The sequence below is a fragment of the Oncorhynchus kisutch genome, linkage group LG15 (assembly GCF_002021735.2).
Source record: "Oncorhynchus kisutch isolate 150728-3 linkage group LG15, Okis_V2, whole genome shotgun sequence".
NCBI classification, from domain to species: Eukaryota; Metazoa; Chordata; class Actinopteri; order Salmoniformes; family Salmonidae; genus Oncorhynchus; species Oncorhynchus kisutch.
The window spans coordinates 50,746,782-50,769,361 of record NC_034188.2 but is presented as its reverse complement, the minus strand read 5'-3'; the positions used below and the strand labels follow the sequence as shown (position 1 = coordinate 50,769,361).

The 22,580-nt window shown below is 41.9% G+C and overlaps 1 protein-coding gene across 3 annotated transcripts in view; it reads left to right on the top strand.

The window, feature by feature from the left end:
- LOC109905413 (protein phosphatase 1 regulatory subunit 37-like) overlaps window positions 1–22,580 on the top strand; it is a 53,643-nt gene that overhangs the window by 2,208 nt on the left and 28,855 nt on the right. The window lies entirely within an intron of this gene.

The following is a 22,580-nucleotide window of genomic DNA, read 5'->3' as shown; positions in this document are numbered from 1 at the left end:
CATTTGTTTATTTTGCAAGCTATTAGGTGTTTATAGGGTCATGGAGTTCAGTCTAATTTGGTGTTTTCTTCTGCCTTCCATAGCAACCATTAGACCCCAATCTGCAGTCACACCATTGTCAATTTCATCCCCAGGCAATACATTTCAATTTGAGTCATTTAGTAGACGCTCTTGTCCAGAGCAACTTACGGTAGTGAGTACCTAGGGCCTATACAATACCTAGGATTTATATAAATCTATCTGACTCCCTTGTCAAAATGAAGAATTTAATCATCTTACACAGATGGCTTGACATATGAGAATACAAGGTGGGTAATGGTTCCACATGGGCTTCTCCACCAGCTCAAAATGAAGTGAGTTCCCTTAGACATCTCTGTGTGTCTTCCTCATGAGTCAGACCAGGCACTCCTTAAATGCATGCCGTTTTAGTAGTGGGCACTGTTTATTTAGGGAAAACGCCTCAGTATTAGCCTGTGTTGTTGTATGTGGCTTGTGGTGATATTCCTTACATCTGCTATGTGGATAGAGGTGTATTAATTCTTAATGGACAATTTGTCATTCTGTTTTGCATACAGAACAAGTCAAGTGTTTGTATGCATGTGGGCTTATTTTTATAAGGATGCTGCAGTTTCTCTTGATTGAACATTTCCTGTAGGCACCCCAAGCACTTGCAGACTAGGTTCTTTAATGTAGGAGGGTCAGGTGTGGGTGGGGAGATTTCAGGGGATGCAAAAAAAAGCAACAAGGTTGACATACATTTTCAATCTCAATGTTCAATTGACTTGAAATTATCTGGATAGCTTCATTGTACTTTAACACCAAAACAAAACTACTCAGACAATTGGGTCCTATGAGGGTCAAGTGGGTTTGTTTTACATGAGTTCCCAGATAGGAATAGAAATACCCTAATTCGTGCAATTAGATTTCACATCAAAACAGGAATTATCTCGATGGGTTTACTCATGGGAAAAATCCATGGCAACGCCCCCCCCCCCGTTACATCACGGCAGTTCCTGAGGTTACGGACATGGCCGCCAAGAAGTTATCAGTTTCAAAGGTCCAGTGGCCGGAGAGGGAGGGTGCCAGGGACATCGCATGATTCACGATAACATTCTGCCATCTAGGGTAGATGCATGACTGATATCTTGATTAGTGTGTGCATTCCTATATTTCTGTCAATACAATACCATCAGTCATGTCAGTTACACTGCCAACAGTAAATAGGACAAAATGGTGGTAGGGCTGGGCGATATGGACAAAATATCACACCACGATGTCTTTGACATTTATGATGGTATTTTATGTTTTTTAATAATAGTTGTAAATATGCTTTATGCGTAGTTCATGACCCTAGGTGGGCAAAACACAACTTAAGTGATTTCAATGGGCCTTTCTCCATTTATAGTGTTCAAGCCTACTCCAAACAAAAATCATTTTCATAAATTTCTGCATTTCCTGCACTTTAATGATCATTTCCACGCTGTGCCACGAAGTATGATATGGACAAACAATATAGGCCCAGTTAATTGGTGAACTATTGGAATCATGGAAATATAATAATTATTCTTATTCTATAGTGTTAGGTTCTAAATAAGCAGAGTAACACTCACGGACGACGAGTAAAGCTCAAACCAAGTATATTCACCCACTGGACCATGCAGCTGCATAAGACAGACATATTTACACAAGCACTGGTATTTAAACTTTCCTCCTATGCGGAGTCTCCTCACAAATCTGGCCAGCCAATACATATCTGTTGCTAGACATGACTTTAGCGATGCCTGTTCTTTCTCACTTCATCTGACCTCTGCCTAAATTCCTCACTCTTCCCAAACTCACGGCTGTCCTGTTGACTTGTACCAGACTGTGGCCCTTCTCCTTTCCATAGGATGTCTAACAATATGTTCTGACAATGTAAATGTTCTGCATTTCCGTCTCCCACAGTAACATGAATAAGGATATTTCAAGTTTAGAAGTCAGAACCCATCAATAGTTAGAATATAGTGGTCAGCATCTTGGAATAAACCCGGGAGGAATTATTGACAGGGTAAGAACGATTGTCTTGGTCAGTGTTTCCATGTGACCCTAATTAATGTTACATGACATGTTTTCTTACTTTGTGTAGCTAGCTAACATTCATGCTTCGCCTATTCCTCTCTAAGATAAGATATCGTTGTACAACCATGCTTATCTAGGCCTACATTATTAGTTAGCTGCGTTTGCTCTGACTCTTGGAACATTTAGCAATCTAGAAAGCCAGCTAACTAGTGATTATCATTAGTGGCAATCACTATTTTTTTAGCAACACCTTGCAAAGAAAAGACAAACCAGCAGATAGTTTGCAGACCATAAGATACACAAACGTAATAGTGTATAGTAGTGGTTCCCAAACTTTTTATCGTCCTGTACCCCTTCAAACATTCAACCTCCAGCTGCATACCCCCTCTAGCACCAGGGTCAGCGCACTCTCAAATGTTTTTTGACAATATTTATTAAACACTAGAATGAGTGTGAGTATTTTTTTTCTCTGGAAAATTCCTCCGTAATTGTGCACCCAGCTCACTCGGATGCTTCACTATATCACATTTGACATTGTCCGTAAGCTTGAGTTCATTTGCACACAACAAATAATACATTGATGGAAAGACCTGTGTATTGTCCTTGTTAATGCAGGCAGAGAAGAGCTCCAACTTCTTAATCATAGCCCCAATTTTGTCCCGCATATTGAATATAGTTGCGGAGAGTCCCTGTAATCCTAGATTCTGATCATTCAGGCGAGAAAAAACATCACCCAGATAGGCCAGTCGTGTGAGAAACTTGTTATCATGCAAACAGTCGGCGCTCGTCTCTCAATATTTTTTTTAAAAAAAGTGTCAATATTTTGCCCCTTGATAACCAGCTCACTTTTCTGTATGTTGTAAAAGTGTTACATGGTCGCTGCCCATATTATTGCATAATGCAGAAAATACACGAGTTCAGTTTTCTTGCTTTAACAAAGTTAACAATTTTTTTCACTGTAGTGTCCAAAACGTCTTTCAAGCCGCCAGGCATTCCCTTGGCAGCAAGAGCCTCTCGGTAGATGCTGCAGTATACCCAAGTGGCGTCGGGAGCAACTGCTTGCACGTGTGTTACCATTCCACTATGTCTCCCTGTCATGGCTTTTGCTCCGTCAGTACAGATACCAACGCATCTTGACCACCAAAGTCCATTTGATGTCACAAAGCTGTCCAGTACTTTAAAAATATATTATTCTGTTGTCCTTGTTTGCAGAAGAGGATGTCTTCCTTAATTGACTCCACATAAATGTAACGGACATATACCAGGAGCTGTGCCAGGCCCCGCCATGTCTGTTGACTCATCCAGCTGTAACAAATATAATTCACTGGCTTGTATGCGAAGCAGTAATTATTTCAAAACATTTCCTGCCATGTCACTGATGCGTCGTGAAACAGTGTTGTTTGATGAAGGCATTGCCTCTCTAGCTTTTTTGACCTTTTCCCCCAGCATTGTCCCAGCCTTATCTGCAGCAGCAGGAAAAACTGGAAGTCCTCCACAATAATATGGGGCTTGCCTGTCCCAGCCACTCGGTAGCTCACCATATAAGACGCTTCTAGCCCCTTCTTATTAACGGTATGTTGCTTTTATACATGTCTTACTACTCGAAAGTTGTATTAATTCTCGCAAAAAAAAAAACTCGGGTGGCTTATTTTTCAAATGGACATGTTTCCTTTCAAAATGTCGTGAGAGAGTAACGGTCAATGTGATTGGATGTTTATTGTTTGACGAGGCTACCTTACCTGTATTTGACATTGTGTTATTTCGCTGAACACTAAATGGTTCAATTTTATTTTTGGCAGTGAAACGAGGCTAAAAAACCTCACTCAAATGTATAGCCCCATTAGAAAATCTAAATGGACGGTTTGAAAATGTGAATCACAGTTTTATTTGATGTACCTGCGACGGCATTGCCTACCCAGCTTGGGAATAGCCGGTGTATAGAACCCTTGTGGAAAGTAGCACGCCACCAACATTGTTGCGTGTTTATTTTAAAATGTTATTAAAGTTTTTTTTTAAACTAGGTAAGTCAGTTAAGAACATTCTTATTTACAATGACGGCCAAACCCTGACAACGCTGGGCCAATTGTGTGCTGCCCTGTGGGTCTCCCAATCACGGCCGACTGTAATACAGCCTGGATTCGAACCAGGGTGTTTGTAGTGACGCCTCTAGCACTGAGACGCAGTGCCTTAGGCGGCTGTGCCACTCAGGAGCCCGTCGGTCTGACCATGCAGAGGGAACGGCAAGAAAGTGCTCGTTACTCCGTTGTCGAGCAACTGCTCTATCCTCGAGTGACAGGGGCTTGGTGTGGTTAGTGGCATGCAACAGAGGGGGAGAGATGACTGAAGTAGCAAATAGCGTAAACTATAGAAACTGACATTACACGCCAGAGCTGCGTATCACATTTAACAAAACAAACATTGAAATACCGTTATAGAAGGTAAAGTAAATACTCAAAGCTGTCAGTGCATCAATAACTGTATAGAGTCAAATACGGTATACCACCCAGCCCTAAGTGGTAGATATCTCGGGCCAATGTTAAATGAGTTTTAATCATGATGATAACCCGTCTATCGTAAGTGCTGCAGAAGACTGAGCGATGTTGTCTACCCATGTTGTACTCCCTCAACACGTTCATAATTTCCATTTTCACCATCTGAAACATCCAGATCTAGACATCCCAGGAAGTTTGAGGCATGGGCCTAGTATTCATAACAAGCATGCAGTGTCCTCGATCCCCATCCAGTATCCTTGTCTGTCTTTTGTCTTTCCTTCCTCTTCCTTGATATTGCATGAAGGAGTAGGCCTAGCCTAGATCTCTCTGTCTCTGTGCGTTTCTTGGTTCAGCTGTCTTTCCCAGGGTCATGTTCACTCATGGAGAAGTGTGTCTTGAGCGGGTGTTATGGGCAGTGACTGATCCAACCGTGGCCCAGGAAATGAAACGTATCCCCCCCCCCCCCCCCCCCCCCCCCCGAGCCTCTTCATGGTTCACTTGGACTCGATCATCGTCACCATGGCTCCGGCCTGGAGACTTCCTTGACTCACAGGTCTAGGATCAGCTCTTCACTGCCCAAACCTCATCTAAGCAGTCAGGAGGAACAAACTTGGCCTCAAGTGCTTAGTGCTGCTCTCTCCACCTGGAGCAGACCCAGAGACGGGATGCTTCTCCATTTGATTCACACTGTGCTAGTCTAGAGGTAGGCATAAGATGAATTCACTAGGTGTTATATACAAAATCAATCAAATCAATCAAACTGTCGGCTCTTATTTCCATAGTTAGGCCTGTTTGGAGTAGTAGCTACAAGTCATGAATTTGTATAGCCTTTCTTTGTTGTCTCACATGCTGACATGTTCAGAATGGTCATAGTTTGTGGCTTCTAGGATACAAGATGCCTTACGAGATGGTGTCTGTTTAGTTTCTGCGGCGCTTGTGGATAGATGTAGGTAGATGTCACAATGTAGTTTGCCATTGAAATTAGAGGTCGACCGATTAATCGGAATGGCTGATTAGTTAGGGCGATTTCAAGTTTTCATAACAATCGGAAATTGGTATTTTTGGGTGCCGATTATTTTTTTTTAAAGAACTTTATTTAACTAGGCAAGTCAGTTAAGAACACATTCTTATTTTCAATGACGGCCTAGGAACGGTGGGTTAACTGCAGTGGTGGCTTGTCAGGGCCAGCAAAGCCTTCTCTGCTGGCCTAAACATCATCAGAATATACTTAAAAATATATATATATTTTCCCACAAATATATATTAAATTATTCCCCAGAGAGTACTCTTCATTTCATAGCTTTCCTCTTGGTTGCACTGCTTCCAGCCCCAGGTTGAGATTTGGAGGGCTGGTCTTTGTTAGATCTTTTATCCAATCATATTCAGCCATCATGTGTTGCCAGGGGTCTAAAATCTGCCCTCAGGCCTTCAGAATCAACAGTGCGGGCCCTTGTAGCTTAAAGTGAATGGAAATGAAAATTTAGTGTCAACCAATCAGCTTTAGAGTTGGCTATTGTACGCCTGCTGGCTGGCTCCAGTGTTACACAGGAGCCAGCTAGCAGGCGTAGTGCGTGCACGTCTTTTGATTGGATTACCAATATTGAGAGGCAGGTCTATGCAGAACCTCAGAACTAGGAATCTGAATTTGATAAATTAATTTGCGTACTACTAAACTGTTTTTTCAACCCACAATGGCGGAAGGAGGAGAAGATATCGATTTGGTCGAGGATATAATTATAACGCCATTCTCAAGACGAACTTTTCAAGAAAAGTTTGACATTGTAAGGAGAGGTCGCCCGACGCTACAAAGCCTGTCACAGGCGGGAAAGGGGTTCGTTTGCCACTTTCAAAGTTCCAACTATGAGCGCTATCAATGGCTCACAGGCTCCGAGAAGCACTGCAATCTGTACTGCTGGGAATGCCTATTATTACAATTGAGCGAGAGAGGTGCAGGTTCAGTCAAATCTACGATGACACAGCGCGCATCTCAAGTTCACCGAGCGCACGCAGAGGCCCAGCACAAGGAGACCCTCGCACATACTACCAACAACTCCACAGCAATATTCTGGACAACATTCTTTGCCAGATACGAAACAGGTTTCAAGAAAAATGCATGTTTCTCTCCCTCCTGGACCCCCAGTACTTTCAGACCTACCAGGGGGTTTTCCCGCAAACAGCCTTCTCCAGCTTACCAGAGAGTCACGGAACACTGTTCGACCTATCCAAGCTAAAAACAGAACTGACTGTAATGTATGCTATGACTGATTTTGAAGGGAAAAGTCCCTCTGATCTCCTTGATTTCCTTAAGCAGAAATATCTGAATGAGGACATGGGGCAACTTTACACATTGGCATGTGTGACAGTGACTATCCCTGTGTCTGGGTTCTGTCGAGCGGTCATTCTCGGCCTTAAAGCGAATGAAAACGTATTCCAGAAATGCTACTGGACAGACTCGGCTTTCAGAATTAGCCTCCATGTCGATAGAAAATGACTTATTGGTGGAACTAAAACGCACAGAATGACTGTACAACAGAGTCATTGAAGTCTTGAGGAAAGAAAGGAGGATGGATTTTGTGTTCAAATAGTCAGTCTTTGGTGAGTAGGCATACAATGCATTTTAATTTTTTATTAAATGTGTATGTATGTTTTGCATTTTCGTTAATATTAAATAGTCTATATATTAACAAAATAAAATGGCAAATAGCCTATGTTGCAAATTATTAGTTTTCTTTATTTAATTTTCAGTGAATAGTTATGTCTTTATCATGGTGAAACTGCTTTGGGTGCGACGCAACGCCTGGTTGTACTGCGTTTCTGTCTAAATGTATAGTGTCCAGAGCCATGGTATCATAACGATGATAATAAGAGGTGGATTAATTTGTGTGGGACTGTGTAGGACCTCACTGAAGGCCCAGGCCCCAGGCCCACGGCACCCCACTGGTTAACTGCCTTGTTCAGGGGCAGAAGGGGGCAGATTTTTTTTTTTCAAGGACAGATTTTCACCTTGTCAGCTCGGGGGATCCAATCTTGCAAACTTACAGTTAACTAGTCCAACGCTCTAACCACCTGCCTCTCATTGCACTCCACAAGGAGCCTGTCTGTTACGCGAATGCAGTAGAAGCCAAGGTAAGTTGCTAGCTAGCATTAAACTTATCTTATTAAAAACAATCAATCAATCATAATCACTAGTTATAACTACACATGGTTGATATTACTCGTTTATCTACCATGTCCTGCGTTGCATCGATGCAACGCAGGGGGATGATTTAACAAAGCGCTTTTGTGATAAAAGCACAATCGTTGGACGACTGTACCTAACCATAAACACCAATGCCTTCCTTAAAATCATATTAACCTCTTGAAGATAGGGGGCACAATTTTTATGTTTGGAAAAACATAAAACTGTCAAAATATTGTCTGTGAATATAACAGAACTGATATTGCAGGTGAAACCCTGAGGAAAATCCAATCAGGAAGTCTCTTATTTTGAAACCCTTCTGTTCCTATGCATGCCTATCCTCCATTTAAAGGGATATCAACCATATTCCTTTTTCTCTGTCTTCCCTAAGGTGTCAACAGTCTTTAGACATAGTTTCAGGCTTTTATTTTGAAAAATGAGCGTGAAAGATCACATTGCGTAAGTGGATAGGTGGGGGCTCTCAGAGTGAGTGTTTGCGCTACAGAGTGAAGCCGCCATTGTTCCTCCCGCTGTTATTGAAAAACCTACACACTCGGTTGATATATTATTGAATATATATTTTAAAAACTACCTGAGGAATGATTATAAAAATGTTTGACATGTTTCTGTGGACATTATGAAGACTATTTGGAATTTCCGTCTGCGTTGTCGTGACCGCTCCTTCCTGTGGATTTCTGAACAAAAGAATTAAATAAAAATAATAATCTTTATGGAACAAAAGGAACATTTGTTGTGTAACTGAGAGTCTTGTGAGTGCAAACATCCGAAGATCATCAAAGGTAAACGGTTAATTTGATTGCTTTTCTGATTTTCGTGACCAAGCGTCCTGATGCTAAGTATACATAATGCTATGCTAGGCTACCGATAAACTTACACAAACGCTTGGATTGCTTTCGCTGTAAAGCATAATTTCAAAATCTGAGACAGGTGGATTAACAAAAGGCTAGCTGTGTTTTGCAATATTGCACTTGTGATTTCATGAATATGAATATTTTTTGGTAATATTATTTGCGACAGGGATGGGTAGCATCAAGAAGTTAATGACCAAGGCTCGTTATTCTGTGTGTTATTATGTTATAATTAAGTCTGATGTATTATTTTTATTTTTTACCTTTTATTTAACTAGGCAAGTCAGTTAAGAACATATTCTTATTTTCAATGACGGCCTAGGAACAGTGGGTAACTGCATGTTCAGGGGCAGAACGACAGATTTGTACCTTGTCAGCTCGGGGGTTTGAACTTGCAACCTTCTGGTTACTAGTCCTATAAATACTATATTAACTACAACCTAAAACCTCTTACCTTGGAATATTGAAGTCTCATGTTAAAAGGAACCACCAACTTTCATATGTTCTCATGTTCTGAGCAAGGAACTCAAACGTTAGCTTTCTTATATGGCACATATTGCACTTTTACTTCTCCAACACTTTGTTTTTGCATTATTTAAACCAAATTGAACATGTTTCATTATTTATTTGAGGCTAAATGGAATTTTATGGATGCATTATATTAAGTTAAAATAAGTGTTCATTCGGTATTGTTGTAATTGTCACTATTACAAATAAAAATATATATTTTAATTTTAATTTTAATTGGGATCGGCAAAAAAAAAAAATCATAATCGGTCAACCTCTAATTGAAATACACATCCACTGGGTGTTGTAGAAACTAGCCTTGATAATATTGAAGGGAATTTTTTAATCTGAACAAATTGATAGATGAAACTATTCCCTGCATAGTGTCACCCTGCAGTGAGATTGTACAAGGAGTCCTAGCCTCTTTTGTCCTGGAGCACTTCCCCAGTCCTGGCTGGGGATTGAACGTTGCATAATTTCCTCCAGATTCCTGAACTTCCCATCATGACTCTTAGCAGCTTTGCTTCCTCTCCTCCCTCCTTATTCCCCCTCCCTTTCCCTCTCTCATCCTTCCCCTTTTTCGTCCATCCTTTCTCCTTCTCTCGGGCATTTGTGGGAAAACCATGTGCTGACTCCTTACATCAGTGGTTCGTTCCCAACCTTTTTTGTTTACTGTACCACCAACTGAGTTTAGCTCTGCCCGGAGTACCCCTGACGTACCCCCTCAAGTGCATTAACATTTTTACCAGTAAGCCTACGGTCTCATAAGTCTTCTCAACTACCCCTGTGGTTAGGCCAAGTACCGCCTTACATTATGCTAGAAGCATGTGGGCTATTGTTGGTTCTTCCATTGACGTATCATACAAATGAGATTAGTTGATATTTGTAAATATTCTGATTCTGTTAGCTACACTGTGTTTTGTTATAAGTGAAAGCAATTTTCCCCTGAAGAAAATAATAAATTGAATGCTGGATCTCATGTCAAAACAAAGAAGGCCCACTTGGAAATTGGCACCAGTAATGAACTGACCCTTGAAGTCTGATTATCCTCTTTAGTGACGTTAGGCTATGTGATGTGCCTCTGGACCAGAGTTGGACCTGACAGGCCTAAACGCTTTGTTGTTGAGCCTGGGCCAACGCTTTTACTTGGCTGCAGTTTGTAGTGTGTTTTGTGTACTGTTTGTACTGTCTGTCCTGCTCTGCCCCTGCAGCTTGAGGTCATGACATGAACCCTGCCCTTTTAACTGTGTATGTCTGAACTTCAGTCATGGATATTGGGACTGTAGCCAGTGTGCTCAGAGGACACCATTTTGACCAGCGTGTTTACACGGGGGAGCTGCTCTCCTCCACTTATGAAAACAACGTACCTCTAGGTAGAGGTCGACCGATTAATCGGAATGGCCGATTTAATTAGGGCCGATTTCAAGTTTTCATAAAAATCGGAAATCGGTATTTTTGGACACCCGATTTGGCCCCCCAAAAATTACACCTTTATTTAACTAGACAAGTCCGTTAAGAACACATTCTTATTTTCAATGACGGCCTAGGAATGGTGGGTTAACTGCCTTGTTCAGGGGCAGAATGACAGATTTTTACCTTGTCAGCTCTGGGATTTAATCTCGCAACTCTACAGTTAACTAGTCCAACGCTCTAACCACCTGCCTCTCATTGCACTCCACGAGGAGCCTGTCTGTTACGCGAATGCAGTAAGAATCCAAGGTAAGTTGCTAGCTAGCATTAAACTTATCTTATAAAAAACAATCAATCATAATCACTAGTTAACTACACATGGTATTACTAGTTTATCTAGCATGTCCTGCGTTGCATATAATTTATTATATATATAAATATATATATATATATATATTTATTATTTAACAAAAGCGCATTTTGTGAAAAAAGCACAATCGTTGCACGACTGTACCTAACCATAAACACCAATGCCTTTCTTAAAATCAATACACAGAAGTATATATTTTTAAACCTGCATATTTAGCTAGAAGAAATCCAGGTTAACGGGCAATATTAACCAGGTGAAATTGTGTCACTTCTCTTGCGTTCATTGCACACAGAGTCAGGGTATATGCAACAGTTTGGGACGCCTGGCTCATTGCGAACTAATTTGCCAGAATTATTATAACATTATGACATAACATTGAAGGTTGTACAATGTGACAGGAATATTTAGACTTAGGGTTGCCACCCGTTAGATAAAATACCGAACGGTTCCGTAGTTCACTGAAATAATAAACATTGTGTTTTCGAAATGATAGTTTCCGGATTCGACCATATTAATGACCAAAGGCTCGTACTTCTGTGTGTTATTATGTTATAATTAAGTCTATGATTTGATATTTGATAGAGCAGTCTGACTGAACAGTGGTGGGCAGCAGGCTCGTAAGCATTCATTCAAACAGCACTTTCGTGCGTTTTGCCAGCAGCTCTTCCCTGTGCTTCAAGCATTGCGCTGTTTATGACTTCAAGCCTATCAACTCCCGAGATTAGGCTGGTGTAACAGATGTGAAATGGCTAGCTAGTTAGCGGGGTGCGCTCTAATAGCGTTTCAATTGGTGACGTCACTCGCTCTGAGACTTGGAGTAGTTGTTCCCCTTGCTCTGCAAGGGGTAACGATGCTTCGAGGGTGGCTTTTGTGGAGTGATGGGTAACGATGCTTCGAGCGTGGCTGTTGATGTGTTCCTGGTAAATAAATAAAAATCGGCCTTTTTGGTCCTCCAATAATCGGTATCGGCATTGAAAAATCATAATCGGTCGACCTCTACCTCTAGGAGTTTGCAGTGTTTAAGCTGACAACCTTGTTATTGTCCCAAAAACTGTATTCTTCAGCCACCTCCATTATTTTTACCTATTACATTTTTTTGTTGTTGCCTGAGGAGGACTAGCTTCCCACATAAAACACTTATCACCCTTATCTGTTTTAAACAGTGCTGGCCGGTGCTCGTCACAAAATGCCTGCTCACTTATAAATAGACAAGGCCCTGTGGAGAGCCAGTTCAGTTGTACTGTTTTAAGCCCAGGATATCACAATCTGTCTGTGCCTGACAATGCCTCAGCTACAGCGTTGAGGCTCAGTGGCATCACAATTACCGTGAAGCCGTCTTTTAAATTGAAATGTCGCTTGTTGTCACCACAATTAATAACAGATCAACAAGTCACTAAGATGGAAGAAAAGGTTTCTCTTGCCTCCTCAGGAGGAGATGGCTCTTTATGACCTGTTATAATGACACATGTTAATTCACTTATAACGGATGTTATGAACTTTAAATTGATGTCAAATGCAACAGTTTGCCTGCGTCTGAAGGTGAAATCGCCCCATATGGGCACTTTCTCACTCAGGCAGTGAGAAAAACAGAAGTTTGTCCATTTCCCTAACATTAGTCTCTCCGTTAAGTGCCCTCTGTTAATTATTGACCAGCAGGCTAGCTCTGAATTAGCACGGAATCGTTTCATAATCACATTCCATGGAGCACTTGATTCCCTGCTATTGCTAGATTCACATCGCTACCAAATCCAGGACTGCTGACTTCTCAGGCCCCCCTCCAACTTTCTCCCTCCTGAGGCGTCATTGTGGTTGTGTTGGTTTCTTCTAGACAGCCTGGCCTGGACATTCTGTTCTTGTTTCTCACAGTCATGTGTCCCTGAGTGAGTGAGTGGGGCCAGACGTGGTCCAGGGGGAAAAGCAGCACTCAGAGATGGTCAGTCAGCTGCTGGCCTTGGATCAGCCCAAGGATGTCAGCCCAGGTGTGTGTGTGTGTGTGGGTGGGTGGGGGGGGGGGTTAGAAGTTAATCTTCCTCATTGTTAAGATTGGATTAAAATAACCAAAACAAAATGATGTGTGTGTTGGGTGGGTTCCTACCCCGTATACCGGGGTATTTGGAAATAGCCACAATGTTTTTTTCAATACACGCAATACCGTTAGCTATTTAATCAATTATTATATTTGTTGCTTCTTTTTAAGTAAATACCTTCAGTTTACTTGTGCAATACGATGAAGCAGATCGTGTTCATTTCACCTGTCACATTATTTTACGTAATGAAGCTTACCGTATTTTGTAAATAGCACAATGGGATAAAGTGGGAGCATGTGAGTCCAGCTGTTTATTGAAGGGTTTGCGTTTGAAAGCCAACCATGTATTTTTTTCGTCAATTGAGTGATCAGGGACATGCAACTATAGTTTTCCTTCACAGAAAATGCATTATCGAACCACATTCGCCAGAAAATAGCTTTGTTTTCATCAGATGACAGCAGAAGTGCAATGAGTTTACAATGGGAAAACAAATACATTTTCCGCAGACCACGCGTAACCACGCCAGCCCAGGACTTCCACATTCAGTTTCTTCACTTGCAGCATTTTCTGAGACCAGCCACCCAGACAGCTGTAGAAACTGTGGGTTTGCACAACCAAATCATTTTTGCAGAAACAGTCTCCGGATAGCTCATCTGTGTGCTCGTCACCCTCACCAGGGTCTTGACCTGACTGCCGTTCGGTGTCGTAACCACCTTCGGTGGGCAAAAGCTCACCTTTGAGAGCCACGGGCGAACGGTTTGTTGTGAGTAGACTGCCCCATAGTGGCGGGGGGGGTGGGGGGGGGTTACTGTATAGGCAGTCATAAGCTACGGCCAATGAACACAATTGCATTTCATCAATGGTAATTTGAATGCACAGAGATACCATGACGAGATCCTAAGGCCCATTGTCGTGCCACCATCACCTCATGTTTCAGCATAATAATGCACGGCCCCATGTCGCAAGGACCTGTACACAGTTCCTGGAAGCTGAAAATGTCCCAATTCTTCCATGGCCTGCATACTCACCAGATGTCACCCGTTGAGCATGTTTGGGATGCTCTGGATTGACGCGTATGACACTGTTTCAGTTCCCGCCGCTATCCAGCAACTTTGCACAGCCGTTGAAGAGGAGTGGGACAACATTCCACAGGCCACAATCAATAGCCTGATCAACTCTATGGGAAGGAGATGTGTCTCGCTGCATGAGGCAAATGGGGGTCACACCAGATACTGACTGGTTTTCTTGTCCACGCCCTTACCTTTTTTTTTAAGGTATCTGTGAACAGATGCATATCTGTATTCCCAGTCATGTGAAATCCATAGAGGCATAGTGCATAATTAATTTATTTCAATTGACAGATTTCCTTATATGAACTGTAACTCAATAACATCTTAGACATTTTTGGCTGTTGCAGCATTTATATTTTTGTTTAGTGTACAGTTCCTATTGTTTGCCTTAAAGTTAATATAGCATTTTACTGGAGAAATGTATGCTGGCTACACCAAGAAAAGTAGCTACACCGTCAGTCAGAGCGCTGTCTGCTGATGGAATGCCGTTAGTGAATTCTTATCCGAATGGAGAGGTGCAACTGAAGCACAGAGTTTGTCTGATGTCTAGCAGAAATGACAATAAGAAGCATTTTAGATCTGCGTCTACAAAACGCAGCAAGATATTTCTTATGAGTTTTGTCTTTAAAAATAATAATAATTTTGCTGCGTGAAAAAAAAAAAAAAGCTGAATTCCGCATTAACGTGACCCCTAAAGTTAACTTGCTAGTTTTCTAAGTGGCAGAATTGAATAAGGTGACGGGGCATCATTGTGCTATCTTTCTGCAGTGTTTGAGAATTCAAATCCCTTTTGCATGAGTTATTTGTATCTTGATTTCCTCTTTTCTCCTCTGTTCTCGGCCCGTCTGCTCCTCCCCCATCGTCTTCGAGCAGAGCAGACGGGCCCTTTGCCCAATCGACTCCACACAGACACAGCGTGTACACATTCTGCTCCAGAGCCAGTTCCTCCGTCATAAAGCATGAGTCAAAACTTTGTTCATTTGCACAATGTGACTCGTTCACATTCACTTGTAAATGTCCTAACTCACCAAAAATGACATTCGGTAGCTCCTGCGTTTGGAAAGTATTCAGCCCCCTTTTTCCACATTTTGTTACGTTACAGCCTTATTTTTTAAACGGATTTTAAATTTTAAAAAATCCTCATCAATCTACTCGCAGTACCCCATAATGACAGGTTTTTAGAAATTTTAGCACATTTATAAAAAATCATCTGAAATACCTTATCTAAATAAGTATTCAGACCCTTTGCTATGAGACTTGAAATTAAGCTCCGGTGCATCTGGTTTCCATTGATCATCCTTGATGTTTCTACAACTTGATTGGAGTCCATCTGTGGTAAATTCAATTGATTGGACATGATTTGTAAAGGCACACACCTGCCTATATAAGGTCCCACAGTTGACAGTGCATGTCAGAGCAAAAACCAAGCCGTAAGGTCGAAGGAATTGTCCGTAGAGCTCCGAGACAGGATTGTGTTGAGGAACTGATCTCGGGAAGGGTACAAAAAAATGTCTGCAGCATTGAATGTCTACCTAGAGCTGGCCGCCCGGCCAAACTGAGCAATTGGGGGAGAAAGGCTTTGGTCAGGGAGATGACCAAGAATCTGATGGTTACTCTGAAAGAGCTCCAGTGTTCCTCTGTGGAGATGGGAGAACCTTCCAGAAGGTCTGAGGGAAACCTGGCACCATCCCTACGGTAAAGCATGGTGGTGGCAGCATCATGCTGTGGGGATGTTTTTCAGTGGCAGGGACTGGGTGACTAGTCGGGTATGAGGGAAAGATGAACGGAGCAAAGTACAGAGAGATCCTTGATGAGAACCTGCTCAGGACCTCAGACTGGGGAGGAGATTCACCTTCCAACAGGACAACCACCCTAAGCACACAGCCAAGACAACGCAGTAGTGGCTTCGGGACAAGTCTCTGAATGTCCTTGAGTGGCCCAGCCAGAGCCCGGACTTGAACCCAATCGAACATCTCTGGAGAGACCTGAAAATAGCTATGCAGCGACGCTCCCCATCCAACCTGACAGAGCTTGAGAGGATCTGAATAGATGAATGGGAGAATATAGGTGTGCCAAGCTTGTAGCATCATACCCAAGAAGACTCGAGGCTGTAATTGCTGCCAAAGGTGCTTCAACAAAGTACTGAGTAAAGAGTCTGAATACTTGTGTAAATGTGATATTTCTGTTTTTTTTTATACATTTGCAAACAATTCAAAATGTCATTATTTGGTATTGTGTGTAGATTGAGGGGGGGAAAAACAATACATTTTCGAATAAGGCTGTAACGTACATTTTTGGGGGTTAAGGTCAAGGAGTTTGATTACCTGTCTTTGTAGTTCGTTTTTAGTTTTCACCCGTTCACTCGCTAGCAGCCTCATGGATTTTCGCTCTTACTTGCGTTCATTTTGTTAGCATTCTTGTTGTAGCATTCTTGTAGTAGACGTCTAATGGGCTTTCCCCTGTTTTATGGCGCCCCCTTCTGTACTAAACCACTAATATCGTAAACCCTACGATGAGAGGACAATTTGAAAATCTGGATAAACCCAACCCTAGTTTCTATTATGTAAAATGTACTTAACTACCTCAACGGGTGTTTCAGATGGATTCAGGTATCCATCCACCTATTTTTCCTCCTATGTGGAGCTGTAGGGGGCTCTCTGCTTTGTGAGATTTTTTGTCCACCCTGACCCTCCCCCAGCTGTAGGGCTGACCCCATTTAGTCGACTGGTCGGTTGTTTGGCTGTTGGGCGACAAAGATTTTTTTTAGACGAGCAGTTGCAACTATATATATTTTGTAATGCACACGAGACCTCTCTTTCATTCCTGTCTGGACTAATCCATTGTGATGGCACTCCACTATCACCAGTAGTACATTTACCGTTAATTCCTATAATTTCTCATCTACAGTGTTTGTTTGATTACAGTCATTTCTGTTAATGCCTTCAATATTATTATTAGTATTTTATTGTTCTCATTGTTTGAGGACCGCATAACGTAAATTGACGAGTTGTCAATTTATTCGTTGTCTTTTGTTTGTAGCCTCCTGTCAATCTTGAGTAAGGATGACAACTGATTATGCATAGAAGTAAGCCTAGGCTACCTGTCCTGCGTGCAAATTTAGGCCAATAAATGTGCCCATTTGGGGACCTTGATAGTATTTCTGATTGAGAAGCTCCACGGTGGTGGTGAGTTAAGACAAAGTATGTTTTTCTTCACCTCAAACAGCATGTAAACAAGTCTGTTTTTACATCATTGAGAATGGCAATAGTTCCTCAACATGGCCTATTTAAAAAATATTTCCAGCTCTCTTTTGATAACCACTAGGTGTAAAAGGGGCAATAAATGTCATGCTCTTATTCGGTGGAAACGTAATGAAATAGGCCTACCTGATTATGTCTTATCCCTTGCGGAAATAGCCTACAGCTATGTCTGTCCAGAGCTCACTGGCATGGGAAACTGAGGACTCAGAATATTTCATACATTGTTTGCTAGCACAAGTTTGCCAGGCCCAAGTAAATAGTTGATAGTGTTTCGGGTTCTTTGCAGACAAGCCATTAGTAGCCAATGTGATTTCTAGGATAGATTTATTTTTATCAGGATATTTTCTACCTGTAGGCGGCATTGTTTTGTATTTGTTGGCTTTATGTAGGCTGTTTTTACATAGTTGCCAATGGCTATAGATGTTAGTTTTAGAATTTTGATTAACCATAAGGATTTTGAGATACGAAGACTTAATTATAAATTAAATGAAACTGTTCCACGAAAATGTACTCATGAAAATCAGAACTGGCATGCAGATCAGTAGAAATGGTAAGATAAATTGGCACTCCAAATGGAAAAGGTTGCCGACCCCTAGATTAATGGCAGAATCTGGAGGAGGATCGGGAACAGGTTATTTTTATTCTTCTGGTTAGGCTATCTTTATCTCTTGCTCACTCTTGTGTCTTTTAAAAAATACATTTAAAAAAATACATGTTTAAAAATGTTTAACAATCGATTGGTCGAAAGAACAGATGACTCTAGGTCGAACAAGATTTTGTTTAGTCGGGAACAGGCCTATCCAGCAGGCATCCATCCAGGCGACTGTCAGTAGAGCTCTGCCCCGTAGCATAGGCCTTTCTCTCTTTCATGGACCATGCGTTCCTCGCCCCCTGTGACCAGTGTCAGCTGTCATGTGTGAATGACGCTGCTGCCACCCTGTGCAGCATGGTGGTGTGAAATGGCAGGGATGGGGACGGGGGAGCAGGGTGCTATTTAAGATTCTCAACACTCAGTTGTTAAGTAGGCCGTCAGGTCCAGTCCCTGCTCCGTTCGTCCAGAGGGCTCCCCTCATTCCACACAGTCAATGGCCTGTGACTGCTGACTGATTGCTTCACCAGGCCCAGTCCTCCTGTCGCTTCCCTCTGAACCCTACGCCCAGGCCTGGGGACCTCTCAACCCTACAAAATGGCTGTTTTGCCTTTTCTACTTCTCCTTGTAACCCTCAATGCGGGAGCCGATCGATACAGGTCACAGAATGAAATGGAGTGTCTATTAAAGAACCTGTGATGTTGCATGCCGCAGTGTTGCATGGATTTTCTTTGAGTGACAAGTGCAGTTCCTCATCAGGTGTGCATGGCTCTCCTCTTCCTCTCCTAGTCTCCTTTTCGTCTTTTGTCAACCTTGATCATTAAAGACCACCATGCCGGTTGGCATGGATTAGCATGTCTGTGTCACCATGTCATCAACACCCTGAGTCAGTCAGTGACCCTTCAGCCACAAATGATTAGCTCAGGTGACCTTCACTTTCCATCATGCACTGACTATCAGTCATTCCATGCTTTGTCTACCACGTTAATTTGTGTCGGTCATTGCAGAACGGTAATATTAATTGACATCCGAGATCAAAGTTATATTTCAGAACAGATGATTTACCACAGAACATCAAAGTAATATGCTGTTATCGTCAAAGCAGCATTCAGTTGTTCCCCCTCGCCTTCTTTACTCCTCCTCCCTCCCATTTGATTGAAAACAACGCTATCCTCTGAAGTCTCAGTCCTACATGCGGTCCGCAGATGACTCGGATGCTCTTGCTAGTGCAGACTATGTTCATCTGTGGTAGCTTGGCTGAGTCAGGGACACCTGGACCCAGTCCTAGTCCCTTCACAGACACCGTGCCCAGCATAGAATGAGTAGAACGTACATGGCTCTAAAAATCTACAGGGGATTTCACTGTCTGCTCAATAGAAAAGCATTGCTCCACGTGTAGAACTCTGAGAATCAGCCCAATTCTTACAGGTGTTTGATCAACTAACATTCAAACATTGACACGGCCGGTCCACCTACCACAGAACATTGCTTTGAATCTACCAAATTTAATTCTATGGCACCCAGAGACTGTCCCTCTCAGCACTGATAAGTGTCTCCACACTCCCCTCGACGCTCCTCCCAGCCGCTGTGGTGAAAGGGGGAAAACGCAGAGGAGGAAGGAAGGGAAGGGGAGATTGACACATAGGGAGAAATTGGGGTCAGACTGCACTTGGAATCATTTAGGATGCAGCTAGCTTGCACAGTAAACCCTTCTGAATGAGTAGTCGCGTAGACGTACTCCAGAAATGCCATTTTCCCCTCTGTAAAAATATTCTGTGGGGAGCTTTAGGCTGTATCTAGAGGTAAAAGGAGGCATTACTGTCGGCTTAAAGGTCAAATTTGTTTACAGCCTTATTTAGATGACCACTACAGTGCCATCTGAAAGCATTCACACCCTTGATTTTTTTTTTTAAGCCGGAATTAAAATAGATGTAAATTTAGGTTTTGTGTCAGTGGTCTACTCACACTACCCCATAATTTCAAAGTGGAAATATTTTTTTAGGAAATGCTTACAAATTAATTAAAAATGAAAAGTTGAAATGTCTTGAGTCAAAGTATTCAGCCCTTTGTTATGGCAAGCCAAAATTTGCTGATGTCACATAAGTTGCATGGATTGTTGAATAACTACCTCATCACTGTACCCCACACATACAATTATCTGTAAGGTCCCTCAGTCGAGCAGTGAATTTCAAACACCGATTCAACCACAATACAAAGCGTTGTGTTTGGGGAAAATCCAACACATCACTGAGTGCCTCTCTTCATATTGTCAAGCATAGTGGTGGCTGCGTCATAATATGGGTATGCTTGTCATTGGCAAAGACTAGGGAATTTTTTTTCGAGGTTAAAATGAACCGGAATGGAGCCAAGCACAGGCAAAAACCTGGTTGTCTGCTTTCCAACCGACACTGGGAGACAAATTCACCTTTCAGCAAGACCGTAACCTAAACACAAGGCCACTGGAGTTGTTCCTGAGTGGCCGAGTAACAATTTTGACTTAAATCGTCTTGAAAATCAATGCCAAGACTTGAAAATGGCTGTCCAGCAATGATCACCAATCAACTTAAGAGCTTTCATAGAATAATGTACAAATATTGTGCAATCCAGGTGTGCAAAGCTCATGGAGGATTACCCAGAAACACTCACAGCTGTAATCCCTGCAAAAGGAGATTCTAACGTGTTGACTAGGGTGTATTTCATGTTCAGTAAATTTGCCAAAAATAAATGAAAACATGTTTACACTTTGTATTTATGCAGTATTGTGTGTAGGGTGAGAAATAACTTTTTATTTCTTTATTTTGAATTCCGGCTGTAACACAATGTGGAATAAGTCAAGGGATATGAATACTTTCCGAAGGAACTAGGTTTACTGCAGAATATAAAATGACCACATAGACTGGCCCAGTGCCATGTACAGTGCATTTTGATAGTATTCAGACCCCTTGACCTTTTCAACATTTTGTTACGTTACAGCCTTATTCTAAAATTGATGCGAAAAAAGTTTATTTAATCCGTTTTAGAATTCGGCGGTAACGTAACAAAATGTCAAAAGTCAAGGGGTCTGAATAGTTTCCGAATGCACTGTATTCTGAAACTTCCCTGCTGGCCCTTCCCTGCTGCCCTACCAAGACCAGAAACACAATAGGGACGACGACTTCTCTGTTCAGGCCCCAAGAGAAGCGAGCGGGTTCTGCCTGTTTCACCAGATCTCAATTTAATGGCCTCTAATTGTTTGTCCTCTTCATATGTCAAGGATTATCCCTAGCTAAGGTGTGTGCGCGTCAGTGGATTGGCCTACTCATAAGGTAGCCCTTACAATATGATCGGATGGTTATGATTTGATTAGGATCCCCAGTAGCCAACGCCAATAGCGACGGCTTGTCTTACTGGGGTCAGACAAAAAAACAGACAAAAATACTTTTCATCCATTTCAAACATTAACAGACATTTAAATATAACATGTAATTTAAAGACAAATGGTGAGGTAGGTGGTGTGGGAAAGGCTGACCTTTGGTTGGTTTGACCACTTTGGGTTTTACGTCAGTACAACATGACAAGCTATGTCCCATATTCGACACAGTATATTTGACTTTCAGCTTGACTCTTTGCTGTGTGCTTTATGTCTCCTCTTCAGTTGTGTTCAGAGGCACATTTTCAAAGCCACATTTTCCTGTGCTTGTTGACGCCAAATCGTAAAGTAAAAGAAGAATCTTATGAGACTACTCTCCCTTTTGGCCTGTGCTTTTGTTCTAGTTCTCCCAACCTGGCTAGTTAGTGCAAAGGCAGTGGTGGAAAAAGTACCCAATTTGTCATACTTGAGTAAAAGCTTAAGATACCTTTTTAATAGAAACGTACTAAAGTGAAAGTAACCCAGTAAACTACTACTTGAGTAAAAGTATTTGGTTTTAAATGTAAGTATCAAAAGTAAATATTATTGCTAAAATATACTTAAGTGTAAATCATTTCAAAGTCCTTATATTAAGCAAACCAGACAGCATCATTTTCTTGTTTCAAAAAAGTATTTACGGATAGCCAGGGGCCCGCTCCAACACTGACATTGTTTACATCGTTTTCATTTACAAATGAAACGTGTTTAGGGAGTTTACCAGATCAGATGCTATAGGAATGACCAGGGATGTTCTTTTGATAATTGTATAAATTAGACCATGTTATTGTCCTGCTAAGCATTTCAAAATGTAGTGAGCACTTTTGTGTGTCAGGGAAAATGTATGGTGTAAACAGTACATACTTTTCTTTAGGAATGTAGTAAAGTCAAAGATAGAAATAGTAAATTACAGATACCTCCAAAAACTACTTAAGTAGTACTTTCAAGTATTTTTACTGAATTGCTTTCCACCACGGTGCGACGGGATCAGGGCCAAGTGTCGAACGCTTTCTAGGCTAATTCTATGCCACACCCTCGGTAGAAATGCCGCCTTCTACCCTCTTTCTCAGTGCCCTGCCTGTATTCCTTCCATTCTTCACCCCTGCCTCACTTCCACATCTGCTTACCCTCTGTTTTCCTCCTTCCCCCTGTTTTTCTCCCCCTGAATTCTGTGTATTGACTCGGGGTTGAAGACTTATCTAATCAAGATACCTTTGTGTGTATATATAGTGTATGTGGACACCCCTTCAAATGAGTGGATTCTGCTATTTCAGCCACGCCCGTTGCTGACCGGTGTATAAAATCGAGCACACAGCCATGCTATCTCCAGAGACGAGCATTGGCAGTAGAATGGCCTTACGGAAG